The sequence below is a fragment of the Haliotis rufescens genome, unplaced genomic scaffold, assembly GCF_023055435.1.
Source record: "Haliotis rufescens isolate VD_foot unplaced genomic scaffold, xgHalRufe1.0.p SCAF_21, whole genome shotgun sequence".
Lineage (NCBI taxonomy): Eukaryota > Metazoa > Mollusca > Gastropoda > Lepetellida > Haliotidae > Haliotis > Haliotis rufescens.
The window spans coordinates 11,977,638-11,993,329 of record NW_025963902.1 but is presented as its reverse complement, the minus strand read 5'-3'; positions in this window follow the sequence as shown (position 1 = coordinate 11,993,329).

Genomic DNA, 15,692 nt, shown 5'->3' with positions numbered 1-15,692 from the left:
ACAACTGACCTAAATAACCTGGACAGGAAATACTGCTGATAGCCTCTGGTCAACTCAGCCGCGCCACCGCAGAATGTTCGTCCAACTCTGCAGGGGGCATTCTCAGTGGCTTCAAACGCGCTGAAATGTTTTCGCCTTGCATCCAAGATGCCGGACAAGTGAAATCGTATGAAATTTGGCTATTTTAGGTCCTATCTCTTTTTTGATTACCCAATACAGTCAATTCATAGTTACACGGTTGTGAAGAAGCTTACAACTTTATAAGACTTATTCATCTCATTCCTAAAAAGCTACTCGCGCTCACATAAAGTTGTAGTTATTATGTCACTGTTTTATTTCTGTAAAAAATATATTACATGTTCAACAATAACAATTAAGATGAACATTCAATTTCCGATATAAGTAAATGAATAAGTGTGTTTTACGCCACAATCAGTCAAAGACCAACGTTGTCCGGTCTGATGACACACAATCTACCAGGTAGCACATTGTGTACACCCTATCCCCATTGAAGTCTCCACTGTGGGTATTCCTGGGGACGAAAAGGCCCCATGTACCTAGGAATTTCATCAATACATTCATGCGCGGCATTCTCTGCCTAAAGAAGATCATATAGTTAACATGCTAATCCAACTCGAACTACCATCCCGCTCAAGATGAATGTTTTATGTAACATCCAACAGGCCCACATTTACGCACGCACGCACGCACGCACGCACGCGCACACTCATATTTGGATTTACCAATCCCTGAATTGAGAAGACGTGCGTTACGAAGCTCCTCCAAGTCATCGTCAATATCCGTATATGTCTGTGATATCATTACCCATCCAAAGCCGAAAATACATTTATTGTGTTTTCTTGTCAACAAATGTTATAATTGGGATAACACTTTCTGAGTAAAGTACAGATTCTCGTACTTTCTTGGGTTGAGTCCCGTCCGGGATTTGAACCCACACTGTGAGTGAGGCACCCAATCGTCAGAACACAAAGTTGGCGATCTAACCCAGCCACCGAACCAAAAATGTTATTCCAGATGACGTATACTTTGTGTACTGCTCTGACAAGAGAAAAATGGCACGGCTTCTATGACCGAAAGCTTTGAACCAACAATGCCTTTAAGAAAGTGGTCAACAGTAACACACATTATATTTGGATACTACTTTCTCAGTAAACTACATATTTTTTGGGTGGAGATAATAGACGTTGATGGTTGATTATCAATGGACAAATTAAAGCCAAAACTTAACTTATGAATGATTGGTAATGGGAAATGGACAATGGGCAAACGGGAGGCGGGGTAATCAGAGCCATGCCAGTTATCTGTTGGCTTCCCTTGTTGCGTTCCCTTCTTTGCTATCTTTTTACTTTTGTTGTTCTTACAGGTACAAATATATGTTCTCTGCCTCATAGCATTTAATAATATGCACCTGATGAAGGAGAAAGTATATATTCCGAAACGCAGTGTTCCTCCGTTGACATCCATAAATATTTTTCCTTGTCTGTATCAGTTCTTAATGCCCTTCAAAGACTCAATCTAGCTTTGTTTTTAAATGTGGTGATATTTGCGTAGAATATTATATGGTCATGCCTATATACATTTGGGTCTTTGTCTACATAAGCATTTAGACATACAATTTAAAGCTAAGGACATTGCTAATTCTGCAGGCATGAAGTACACGTCATAGCAAGCTGTGATCTTTATTCATACTTTAGATATTCGTAATGGAGATCTGTAACTGAAGTTTACCGTAATCTTCCGCAACTCTCACCTCCTGACCAGTTGAACGTCTTAGTGCATGCTGATGCCATTGTAAAATTCCAGGCTGCCCCTCTTTCTGTGATGTTTTGACGGATGAAATCTATTGCGTTATAATAATCTCTGTTTGCTGATATATAATATGTACATGTTGTAAAATATTTACGATATTTTAAACGTGTAATTCGATGCATATGCAATGCAATGTGAACATAAGTGCGGATGCACGAAGGCGGTTATAGTCATAGTTATACTGCGATGGATGTAGGGGAATGGTAGGGGGGTGTATGTATGTATGAAAGCACGAATACCGATACATGAGGGCGGATATAGTTATAGTTCGATGGATGTTGGGGAATGGTGGGAGGATGGATTATGTATGAAAGCATGCGCATGGATCCATGATGGCTGACGTAGACATAATGGTGGGGAAAGAAGAATGTGATGTGTGTGTGTGTGTGTGTGTGTGTGTGTGTGTGTGTGTGTGTGTGTGTGTGTGTGTGTGTGTGTGTGTGTGTGTGTGTGTGTGTGTGTGTGTGTGTGTGTGTGTGTGTGTGTGCGTGCGTGCATGCGTGCATGCGTTGTGATACGAGGGTTGGCGAACATGTTGTCAGATGATTGTGTGAGTAAGTTAAGTGGTTGAGGATATGGCAGGTATGAGTATTGGTACATGCAGACTTGGGGTTGGGGGACTGGGTGTGTCTGTACTGAGGTCTTTTGTTTCACTCACTTATAGTGTTTTCTTTCACTCAAATACTGTTTTACGCATTTTAATGACTGAAACTGTAGTGACTCAAAGGTCATACTGGCCGGGCATTCAACATATCTACCCCAACTACATACGTAGCCATTTTTATGGTGTACAATTCTTCTTCTACCTCCCTCTCTCTCTCACACACACACACACACACACACACACACACACACACACACACACACACACACACACACACACACACACACACACACACACACACACGGACACACACACACGCTTTTATTGTTTTATTAAATGTATCTTCGAGAGTCAGTAAGAAACTAGAAATAACTGCCTTTGTTCTGTAAACCTCACCAAGTTTCAGCTTTCGCCTCTTCCTTTGTGGACTGAGGTTTCACATTTGTAAAATGATCTCTCTTATCTGTCTGTACCATCAACTTAACTGTCCTCACCCCCTGCAGTTTTCCCGTCCCATATTGCCAAGCAGGTGACCCACAAGGAGGAATACCGCCCTCCCTCAGTCCAGTGATACTGTGCCTAGCACAATATGTTGGGGATATGTAGCCTTGCTGTGGGCAAACATTTTGTAACAATTTGGCAAACTTTGATATGTAAACAGCAAATATTATTCAGTTTTATTTCAACAAAAACGGAAAAAATCGGATCCTACTTATTTTGTGGATAACATAACAATAAATCAAGCCAATAGATCGTTTGAGCTGGCATGAATATAAAAAATAATTAGCAAGTCGATAGTCATAATTCCCTCTGTTTGTCCCACGTGAAATGTTCTTCATGAATAGAATAGATGGTTGATAGACGTTCGACCGAATAATATCATTTGCTTACTTCAACTGTTCATCTAATTTCCATGAATGTATGTTACATAGTTCATATGTTCATGGGCTTCTTCACTGAATGTATAGTGTGGAGGAATACTTCACTTGAGGATAAGTAACATAAATAATGATGATAATTATGATAGTATTGCCATTATTATTCCTTCAGATTATTAAAAAAAAGTTATTATGTTTTCATAGAGAGAAAGAGGTATGGAGATTGTGAGATTATTTTTAGCATCGGAATTGTTAGCATAATTCTTAAAGATATTGTTTTGTTTGTGTGTTGTTAAATGCTGCACTCAGCAACGTAAGGATATTAAAACATTACATTTCGGTTCAGTTGTATTTTTATATTTGTATCATTTTGCAAATGTTACAGAGACCTGATAAGGGATATATAATAATGTATAGTCGCTATTCTTAAAGTGAGAATATGTTAGATTTATCAACCAGAAATATTGCACATAATCATATTTCATGACACTATTCAACGTCGAAGTCAACGATATTTGTGTATGTTATTGCTACATGACACGGATACGTCATGATAAAGCAATTAGTAATTGGCATTTGATGATATAAGATAGCTACGCGATAAATCACAAAGAACAAAGAAGGAAGCGATATTTATTTCTCAATAAAACATTGTTCTATCATGACGTCATTTAGTGAGATTCGAACATACACTCGCAACTTGAAAAGTAAAATTTGTAAATTTGACCATATTTTTGAGAGGTATGTGTCTAGTGAGTTGTTCCCAATAAATGTTGCTGGAGAATCCGAAAGTGAGAGTGATATGACAATCGGTACTGGGAGAAAAGGTACAGATGATTGACGAGAAAATTGTGAGAATATGCGGGACCAAACTCAAATCCTAAAATGGATTTATCTAGCATGGCCGCTGTCGGATTCTATTCAAGGAATCATCATTGTTTAAGTACGGGTAAATATTGTAAAGCGTGTATTTTTTCCTAATTTAACACCCTAAAAGAGGCTGTACGTAATGTTGATATCTCATATAGAAATAAACGAGTCTCGGTCGTTGTTTATCGTACAATAAACAACTCCCACTCGTCGTTTGTTTCTTAATTACATGACCATATACACTAACATTATATCTTTTCATGTTTATCGGTCAACAAAAGCGACATAAGCATTTCCATTATCATGAGAAACCCTTGCCAAAAGTAGCGCCAACTGCACCATTGCGACAACATCAGGAGCATGTTTCATGATTCATCATAATAAATGATGACATTGGATGCTCGCAAAAACGCGAGCTCATTCCGATCCACGAGTGGCACCCGCCACAAACACATCCAAAGGCAAGCCAATTGTTCACCCGGAAAGGCAGAGAATTGCATCTGACATCATTTTTGTCATTGATACGTCAAACCTGGAAATGCCGTCTAAACGTCCAACACAAAGCCCAAGCCAGGACCCAAATCCTCCAAACCCGGCCAAAGTTCTGTTAATTACATACATTTCCCCCTAACCTTAAATAATCTATACTAGTTCTGAAGTAAATCGAATTTACCCGTATGAATCCTCTTATGTTATTTATTGCCGATAAACAGAATATGCACACTTTCTGAAAGTACTGTGTGATAAGTCACGCACCAAACCTATACTCTCGATATACATGCTGCTCTTACTTAAAAAAGAATATTGGGTTAACAAGATACGTATATTAAAGTACCATGCTTTCCTGATGTGCTCTCATTCTAATTTGAAATAATGGCATAAATAGTTACCACTCATCTTTCAAAATTTTTCAAGGTTGGGTTAATCACGAACATATTTGAATATGTACAACATCTATACTTACTTATCTTTATACTTAAAGGCATCAGGTTTGTCTGTCATAAGACCCCGAAACAAATATGTCCAACACAGCCCAATATTTGGCTCTTGTCTCCTTGTTCTTATATTTTATAAGTATTGTTTAAACAACTGGTTTTTTTCTGTAAAATATGTTCATTTCAGAAATTAGATGTTATTCTAGCATCAGGTCTGTGGTACGTTTACTGCATCAGCATTACATTAAAACGATATTACATTATATAAATCCACACAGAGGAAATGCTTAACATTTATCTTTTAAGGAAGAGTGCAGGACGACTTGCTTTTTACATATAAATGTGGACATATATGTATGGACATTTGGATGATACAGATATATACCTCCTCAAAGATAGTGTTCGTAGATGACTGTAGAAAATGGAATAATTATGTGAGTAATCGGGTTAATACCACGTTCAGCAATATTTAGCCATATTGCGATATTGGTTTCCAACATACAAGTCGGACCATGAAATTATGACTTGAATTTGGACCTGGCTTTCTGGTGTGATGTAACACCCCAGAATCTCCGGTAGAAAAAGGGCTCAAAGCACGAATTAAGATCACGAGATGATACTGATGTATGCATCTGGACATATATTTGCGTAGTATTACTACCTTAATTCATCAGTATATATGTATTTTGCATAAAAGGATATTATAGGATCGACGCTGACATGCGCATATAACCTATTCACCAGTGCTGTAATATTTCATTTCTTCTGACACATATCGACACGAGAAATTATATTTAAATTTAAAAGGAGCCCAAGTGGGATAGAAATTTGAGTCTGAACCTGTTGAACAAGGCTTGTTTCATTTTGGGCTATAGCATTGCCGCAAGGCCTGGGCGGAAGGGAACACCTGTTTGCACCCATCAGCTACCAATCACGACTTCTCTCTCCAAACGAAAACAAAATACGAAAAATGTCGGAAGTGTATCCTTCTAATTTTCTATTTAGATACATGTTTTAACTTTAAAGTAATCATATGTATCTCATGTATTATTGGTATCTGTGATGCTGGTACCGTTTTGTTGCCATTGAGTAGCTTTTGTGGAGTTATTATGAATATCAAATACATGCCTTGAAATATGGACTTGTGAAAGAACTCATCTTTTAATCATTTGCATTTAAATTAATGCATATACCATTTACTTGGCGTGTATGGACATATTATCCATCTACTTATACACACTTATTATGGACATATACAGAATTTCATTGTACCTTATTATTTCAAAAAATACACGTGAAGATCCGGGTTAGAATAGGCATTCAACAACCCATGCTTGTACGAAGGCGACTTGGCTCGCTGACTTGGTTGATGCATGTCATCGTATCCCAAATGCGTAGATCGGTGCTCTTGATGATAATGACTAAATTGTTTGGTCCAGACTGGATTATTTACGAACCACCGTCATATAGCTGGTATATTGCTGAGTGCGGCGTTAAACAACAAACAATCAAACAAAATCTATATAATTATTAAACACCTTCCAACAATGAGAAATTAAACTTATATTTTTTAAATATTCTGTTATATTTATAACATAATTTGATTCATAATTAAATTATTGCGTTGCTTTCTTCCCTGTCATTCAATGTGCATGTTCAAACCCCTAAACTTTTAATATTTCATTTTTCATAAATGGCTCCGTTAGTGCGTTGCCTAGATCTCTCGTTACCTATTCACAAGAATAGATTAAAATAATTTGTTTTACTATCATATTTCTGTTTATCTAATTCATTATACGAAATTGATAATTCATTTATAATAGTATAGATCATATTCGTGTATATCACTATCTGATGCTAAGGTTTTATTTCAGAAAATATAATTAATTCAAAATGTAGAAAGATGCACAATTTGCCATTATTTGACTTTTAAACTGTACAAAGTATGATATAATGATCAGAATGCCTGTAACGGGTAGTATTTAAGAAAGAAATATTTGTCGAGAAGTCCCATTTTTCAGATATGCCCTTCAGTAGTATTATTGCATATCTCCAGAGAGAGGTTTACATTGTTGTTCTCATTATTTGTGGATAATTCAAAAAGCAACATAGAAAATATATATGCTACCATGACGAAAGAATACAGAGTATACATAACTCGCAATTCTATATATTCAGCAATCAGCCCAAAACCGAAACTCCACAACATATCCGATTACACTGATTAAGGCTGTCCCAGTTCTCCATGCGATACTGACGCCCGTTCGTCTCCCAGACCATACAGAATAAATTTAAAAGGAATCCAGCTCAAGTCTAGAACGATTTGGCAAGCCTAGATTGCCTTAATTCTATCCATGAAAGTAAGCATTAATAAAAAAATATTGTTCTTGTCTGCTTCAGATTATATTTTGTAGATACTTATTTTAACTAGGAAAATTGTACTGACACCGGCGCTGTCCCTATTGAAGCTATCCATAAGAATTTCGAATTGCCGTCCATTGTTCGATGTCAATACATCGATGACAAGTGAGGATATCATAAAGTAATCGTTGATGCTTTACACTTTGATAAAAATTATAATCAAGTTGACTGGTGTGTACATTACTACAGTGAACATGTACATGATCATGCCCTAATAATCAAATGCCGTAATGTCAAATACTAATTTATTATTGTGTGATGAATTTAACTGGATCAGTGGTAACATGTGATATTAATATTCCATCAATTTCTTTCCTGGTTGGTCCATCCATGTCTACAAAATGAAAATAATACAATTAAAATGGAGCATAGAACAATTCTTAATTTCAGGCTAGGGCTGTGGAAATCTAGACTTTCCCAATCATTATAGACTTGAGTTGGTCTCATGTTTAACATTATTCTCTTGGGTCAACGTCACAGCTCATACCATACACTAACAAGACCAGCTTGCCCCCTGCCGGAGCTCCCGGATTTTGGTTATATCATCTAACATGGCCAACTCTGCTCTTAAGTAAACAAGAACCTAATCAGCGAGGGGTCCTTTATCATCCCTATGTGGGTGCTTATAAAAATCTGATATCTTTTCCCAAAGACCTGGTTAATAATATATTTTCTGCTGAATATTCGAAACAAATAGAGTGAGTTGGTACTACATGTACATATGTATACGGTTCTATTTTAAATGACTGCAGCGCTCCATTATGAAAACAATTTGTTTTAACGCCGCTCTCAGCAGTATTCCAGTGATATATGACGGCGGTCTGTTGTATATGAAATATATGCAAATTGAATCTTGAATCTTGAAAGTTGTAACATTTCCGCAAATAAGTATCACATCCAGTATACAGTATATCAACTGCAATATACTGTATACAACATTCAGTATACAGTGTGTCGTGAGCTCTGCGCTGGTCTGGAGCACACATTTCCTACACCTCTCCCTTCGGCAAACACATCACTAGGGTTGCAACGAGGTCACAGGTCAGGCGTGCACTCGTCAGTTGTCTAATACGGTCAAGAGTAAGATCTTCCGGAAGACCACTGCACTGGAGGTATGTGGATTATTGAGGAGGTACTACGTGTTTGGAACTGGGAGTTGAACACTAAGCACTTTTAGAGAACAGCTCACAATAAAACGTTATGGACTCGCGGACGGACTTGTGTTTTCATTTCAAGACAGACAGACAGACAGACAGACAATAATTTATTTGCGCCTCACCCATAAGGTACATTGTACAGTATGCATATAAATCAAAACATGCTTAAAACCTACGGCCAGTCGTAAAACGACTTATGAGAGACGATAAGATCATAAAACCAACTTATATACTAAAATGAATATACATACAATATATACATCATGAATATAAAATAGATCGGCGAGCGCACTTCTGTGGCAGCGACTCAGTGGTTTCTTAACATAATCTTCCGTATCGTAATGGTGTTTGAAACGCCTGTAGGTTCTCAGTTTATTTCTTCCCCTCGCCCCTTGTATTGACTGTAGCTTGTCCCACCACTTTGTTTTATACACTGACATCAGTCTTCCTCTTACTGCCGCGGCAAGGGGCAAGACGTACATTTATCAGGTTGAACTTCCTAACTGTAACAATAACTGAACTTTACGCCTTTTATACACATTTGTGATGGGGCGACAATGCGACAACGAGACATATTTTGACCTTGAAAATGTCGCGTTACGGCATCGTCGCCCTTTTGTAAAAGGATTATCAAAGAACGACAATGCGAACACGCGACAATGCGACAAATGGCCAATTGTCGCGCTTTTGTTAATTTTGACACGTTTTGCTTGTTTTTGTAAAGGCGTCAATGCGACAATGCGACAACGAGACAATGTCCCTTCCATAGTAATCCGTGCAAATAAAACTGAGTAATGAAATAGAAGTTTGACATGCCAGTTAAAAGATAGAGTGTTGCAGCTTCTGATTTCATAGATCTTCAAGAAGGGTTATCAATAATGGGATGGGTGATGAGTTCAACTGCATACGCTGTGATTAACAATAATGCTCCGAGTCAATACATTTTGTCAAATGTATGACATGTATTACGTGAATGAACATATTGTTTATACTCGTCCATGTTTTTGACGGACAAAATAATGTACATGCTCGGTAAAACTGAGGACGGGCATTATTGTGTGTTTCCGTGCTTTGTTCAGGTGAACAATTGACTTGTCCTTGCATGTGTTTGTGACGGGTGCCACTTGTGTGGCAGGATGCGCTCACCTTTTCCCGAACACCCATTGGATGACCTGAACCACTTCGGATTTTTATCCCACATCAGTCTGATACACCATGATATAACTGAAATACTGAAATACTGTACAGTTGAAAATGATGTTTAATGCGATTACCGTATTGTGTTACTGCAACTGTTCATATTTTGTGCAGTGATGTTATGTAATATGTAAAAGAAAGCATATTCAATTATCCAATTGATTTGAATAGAATATACTTGCGTCAGTGTATTTTATTAACGCCCCAAATCGTAATTTAAACACATAAAATAACAGATCACGCATGGTGCCTTGACTTACTACTAGATTTAATGGGCCACCCCGGAATAAAATAGTTCCCCCAAAGCGAGGAACATATGTTTTAGTATGTTTACAAGAAATATATTCCAAACAATATCCTCATTAGATGAGAAGATCTTTTACAGAATTACCTCAGTAAGTCAATTACAATGACAGAGCGTCGTAATACATTTACATCAAGTACAATACGTCAAAATGGCCGACACGATAAACGTGACGGGAGATATTTCCGAAGTTGTTAATTAACCTGTGGCTATTTCAAGCCTTTGGCATCACTGATCAATTGGCCGATCATTGAAAGGTGATTGTGAAGATATGTCAAATAGATACTAAGGTAAATTCATAGATTTCTGTAAATTGTCACTGCGACAGTTTGGATTTGTTTTCGTGTTTTTTCTCTCTGGGATGGGTTGAAGCGAGGGTATCCTTAAATGGGCTTGCAACCACGCTTCTGTATGAATTCGTACCAGGGAATTCCAAGGGTTTTCCCCAGGAATGTGGAAGTAGTCAGTGTTTACGCCTTTTCAAGAATACAGTCACGTGAAGAACGTCATGTGACCGACCTCGCGTCCAAGTCGTATATCTTGTAAACTTCACATTAAAAAATTAGTTATTGTTATAACCAAATGAAACACAACCCATTATCCGATAGGGGTAACTGTACATAGCCGTTACAACAATAAATTTAGTAACATTGTTTGGTTTGACTTCTTGGCGCGTGTCTGAATTCCATTAACATGTAACATATCCTAAAACTAGCTTATCAGCAAATCTCGCTGCACTGCGCGCGACAGATACTAGAGCACGGCATGCCAGAAATACGAAACCTAAAGCGTCCGAAAGGAAGCCTTGGACATCACGTGCGTCGGGGGACCAGCGCCATCTGATTGGCCGTTAACAGTTGTACAAGGCGGAGCAAAAAGCATCGTTTTTCCGTCCATTTTACGCTTGAAAAACTCGACCCTTTTCTGGACACTTTCTAGACGCTGACCAATTAATCAATTTTAATGAATTTTTAGTCGTTTTTCCGTCCAATGACCATATACGGAAAAAAACGACGTTTTCGTGTTTGCAGTGTAAATACCTCAACAGTTGTGAAATATAGACACCAAAGACTGGAGCCGCTTGAATATTGCTCGACATGATGGGAATGTTGACTTGTTGTAACCTTGATCAAACAATATTTAGAAAGAGTGATAACCCTTTTTTTGAAATCTTCGTAGGAAGAGCATGGTCGATAAATACCTCAACAGTTGTGAAATATAGACACCAAAGACTGGAGCCGCTTGAATATTGCTCGACATGAAGGGAAAGTTGACTTCTTGTAACCTTGATCAAACAACATTTTAGAAAGAGTGATATGCCTCTTTTTGAAATCTTCGTAGGAAGAGCATGGTCGATAAATACCTCAACAGTTGTGAAATATAGACACCAAAGACTGGAGCCGCTTGAATATTGCTCGACATGATGGGAATGTTGACTTGTTGTAACCTTGATCAAACAATATTTAGAAAGAGTGATATCCCTTTTTTTGAAATCTTCGTAGGAAGAGCATGGTCGATAAATACCTCAACAGTTGTGAAATATAGACACCAAAGACTGGAGCCGCTTGAATATTGCTCGACATGATGGGAATGTTGACTTGTTGTAACCTTGATCAAACAACATTTTAGAAAGAGTGATATGCCTCTCTTTTGAAATCTTCGTAAAAAGAGCATGGTCGATAAATACCTCAACAGTTGTGAAATATAGACACCAAAGACTGGAGCCGCTTGAATATTGCTCGACATGATGGGAATGTTGACTTGTTGTAACCTTGATCAAACAACATATTAGAAAGAGTGATATGCCTCTTTTTGAAATCTTCGTAGGAAGAGCATGGTCGATAAATACCTCAACAGTTGTGAAATATAGACACCAAAGACTGGAGCCGCTTGAATATTGCTCGACATGATGGGAAAGTTGACTTGTTGTAACCTTGATCAAACAACATTTTAGAAAGAGTGATATGCCTCTTTTTGAAATCTTCGTAGGAAGAGCATGGTCGATAAATACCTCAACAGTTGTGAAATATAGACACCAAAGACTGGAGCCGCTTGAATATTGCTCGACATGATGGGAAAGTTGACTTGTTGTAACCTTGATCAAACAACATTTTAGAAAGAGTGATATGCCTCTTTTTGAAATCTTCGTAGGAAGAGCATGGTCGATAAATACCTCAACAGTTGTGAAATATAGACACCAAAGACTGGAGCCGCTTGAATATTGCTCGACATGAAGGGAAAGTTGACTTCTTGTAACCTTGATCAAACAACATTTTAGAAAGAGTGATATGCCTCTTTTTGAAATCTTCGTAGGAAGAGCATGGTCGATAAATACCTCAACAGTTGTGAAATATAGACACCAAAGACTGGAGCCGCTTGAATATTGCTCGACATGAAGGGAAAGTTGACTTCTTGTAACCTTGATCAAACAACATTTTAGAAAGAGTGATATGCCTCTTTTTGAAATCTTCGTAGGAAGAGCATGGTCGATAAATACCTCAACAGTTGTGAAATATAGACACCAAAGACTGGAGCCGCTTGAATATTGCTCGACATGATGGGAATGTTGACTTGTTGTAACCTTGATCAAACAATATTTAGAAAGAGTGATATCCCTTTTTTTGAAATCTTCGTAGGAAGAGCATGGTCGATAAATACCTCAACAGTTGTGAAATATAGACACCAAAGACTGGAGCCGCTTGAATATTGCTCGACATGATGGGAATGTTGACTTGTTGTAACCTTGATCAAACAACATTTTAGAAAGAGTGATATGCCTCTCTTTTGAAATCTTCGTAAAAAGAGCATGGTCGATAAATACCTCAACAGTTGTGAAATATAGACACCAAAGACTGGAGCCGCTTGAATATTGCTCGACATGATGGGAATGTTGACTTGTTGTAACCTTGATCAAACAACATATTAGAAAGAGTGATATGCCTCTTTTTGAAATCTTCGTAGGAAGAGCATGGTCGATAAATACCTCAACAGTTGTGAAATATAGACACCAAAGACTGGAGCCGCTTGAATATTGCTCGACATGATGGGAAAGTTGACTTGTTGTAACCTTGATCAAACAACATTTTAGAAAGAGTGATATGCCTCTTTTTGAAATCTTCGTAGGAAGAGCATGGTCGATAAATACCTCAACAGTTGTGAAATATAGACACCAAAGACTGGAGCCGCTTGAATATTGCTCGACATGATGGGAAAGTTGACTTGTTGTAACCTTGATCAAACAACATTTTAGAAAGAGTGATATGCCTCTTTTTGAAATCTTCGTAGGAAGAGCATGGTCGATAAATACCTCAACAGTTGTGAAATATAGACACCAAAGACTGGAGCCGCTTGAATATTGCTCGACATGATGGGAAAGTTGACTTGTTGTAACCTTGATCAAACAACATTTTAGAAAGAGTGATATGCCTCTTTTTGAAATCTTCGTAGGAAGAGCATGGTCGATAAATACCTCAACAGTTGTGAAATATAGACACCAAAGACTGGAGCCGCTTGAATATTGCTCGACATGAAGGGAAAGTTGACTTCTTGTAACCTTGATCAAACAACATTTTAGAAAGAGTGATATGCCTCTTTTTGAAATCTTCGTAGGAAGAGCATGGTCGATAAATACCTCAACAGTTGTGAAATATAGACACCAAAGACTGGAGCCGCTTGAATATTGCTCGACATGAAGGGAAAGTTGACTTCTTGTAACCTTGATCAAACAACATTTTAGAAAGAGTGATATGCCTCTTTTTGAAATCTTCGTAGGAAGAGCATGGTCGATAAATACCTCAACAGTTGTGAAATATAGACACCAAAGACTGGAGCCGCTTGAATATTGCTCGACATGATGGGAATGTTGACTTGTTGTAACCTTGATCAAACAATATTTAGAAAGAGTGATATCCCTTTTTTTGAAATCTTCGTAGGAAGAGCATGGTCGATAAATACCTCAACAGTTGTGAAATATAGACACCAAAGACTGGAGCCGCTTGAATATTGCTCGACATGATGGGAATGTTGACTTGTTGTAACCTTGATCAAACAACATTTTAGAAAGAGTGATATGCCTCTCTTTTGAAATCTTCGTAAAAAGAGCATGGTCGATAAATACCTCAACAGTTGTGAAATATAGACACCAAAGACTGGAGCCGCTTGAATATTGCTCGACATGATGGGAATGTTGACTTGTTGTAACCTTGATCAAACAACATATTAGAAAGAGTGATATGCCTCTTTTTGAAATCTTCGTAGGAAGAGCATGGTCGATAAATACCTCAACAGTTGTGAAATATAGACACCAAAGACTGGAGCCGCTTGAATATTGCTCGACATGATGGGAAAGTTGACTTGTTGTAACCTTGATCAAACAACATTTTAGAAAGAGTGATATGCCTCTTTTTGAAATCTTCGTAGGAAGAGCATGGTCGATAAATACCTCAACAGTTGTGAAATATAGACACCAAAGACTGGAGCCGCTTGAATATTGCTCGACATGATGGGAAAGTTGACTTGTTGTAACCTTGATCAAACAACATTTTAGAAAGAGTGATATGCCTCTTTTTGAAATCTTCGTAGGAAGAGCATGGTCGATAAATACCTCAACAGTTGTGAAATATAGACACCAAAGACTGGAGCCGCTTGAATATTGCTCGACATGATGGGAAAGTTGACTTGTTGTAACCTTGATCAAACAACATTTTAGAAAGAGTGATATGCCTCTTTTTGAAATCTTCGTAGGAAGAGCATGGTCGATAAATACTTCAACAGTTGTGAAATATAGACACCAAAGACTGGAGCCGCTTGAATATTGCTCGACATGAAGGGAAAGTTGACTTGAAAAGCTGAAGTCATCCCTCTTGTCATACAGTCTTGTGCGGAGTCTTTTGTCAGTCAGTCGTTTTAGTTAGTCCATCGCTTTTATCGCTTTTTCAAAAGTATGTACGTCACCTTTATACTATGTAACATACAATACAAAAAGCGAATTTTATCATTCAAAACGTTACATTCATTACAATAACTTGCCATTATTGTAAGCCCTGAAGTGACACCGCATATTTTCCACCTCATAAAATTAGATGAAGTTAATGAATTATGAACCAGTTAAAAGCATGTCACCCATGACAGTCAGGTTATTGAAGCATCAATATTTATATATTCCTCAAGGGGAATTTCAGAGGAAATTGTCTCAAGTAGGATAAGAATCAGTAATAATGGTTTCCAGAAGAGAATTGCTGTCAAACACACAGGGAGTTACTAGAGACAGATCCCACGGGGACCCTCTGGTATATTCTGGCAGAGATGTAATGGAGGTGGAAGTTTCGTAAGAATTATCGAACTATAGTTATCATTGTTAATAATTCTAAGAATACTACCTCAATTACATCCGAATCCCCCCCCCCCGAATCCCCAATTCATCTACCTCTAGTAGGAGATGAGGGGGGAAAGTGATAGTGCCGCCATCATGACATCATGGCCTGGGTTGTTACGAGA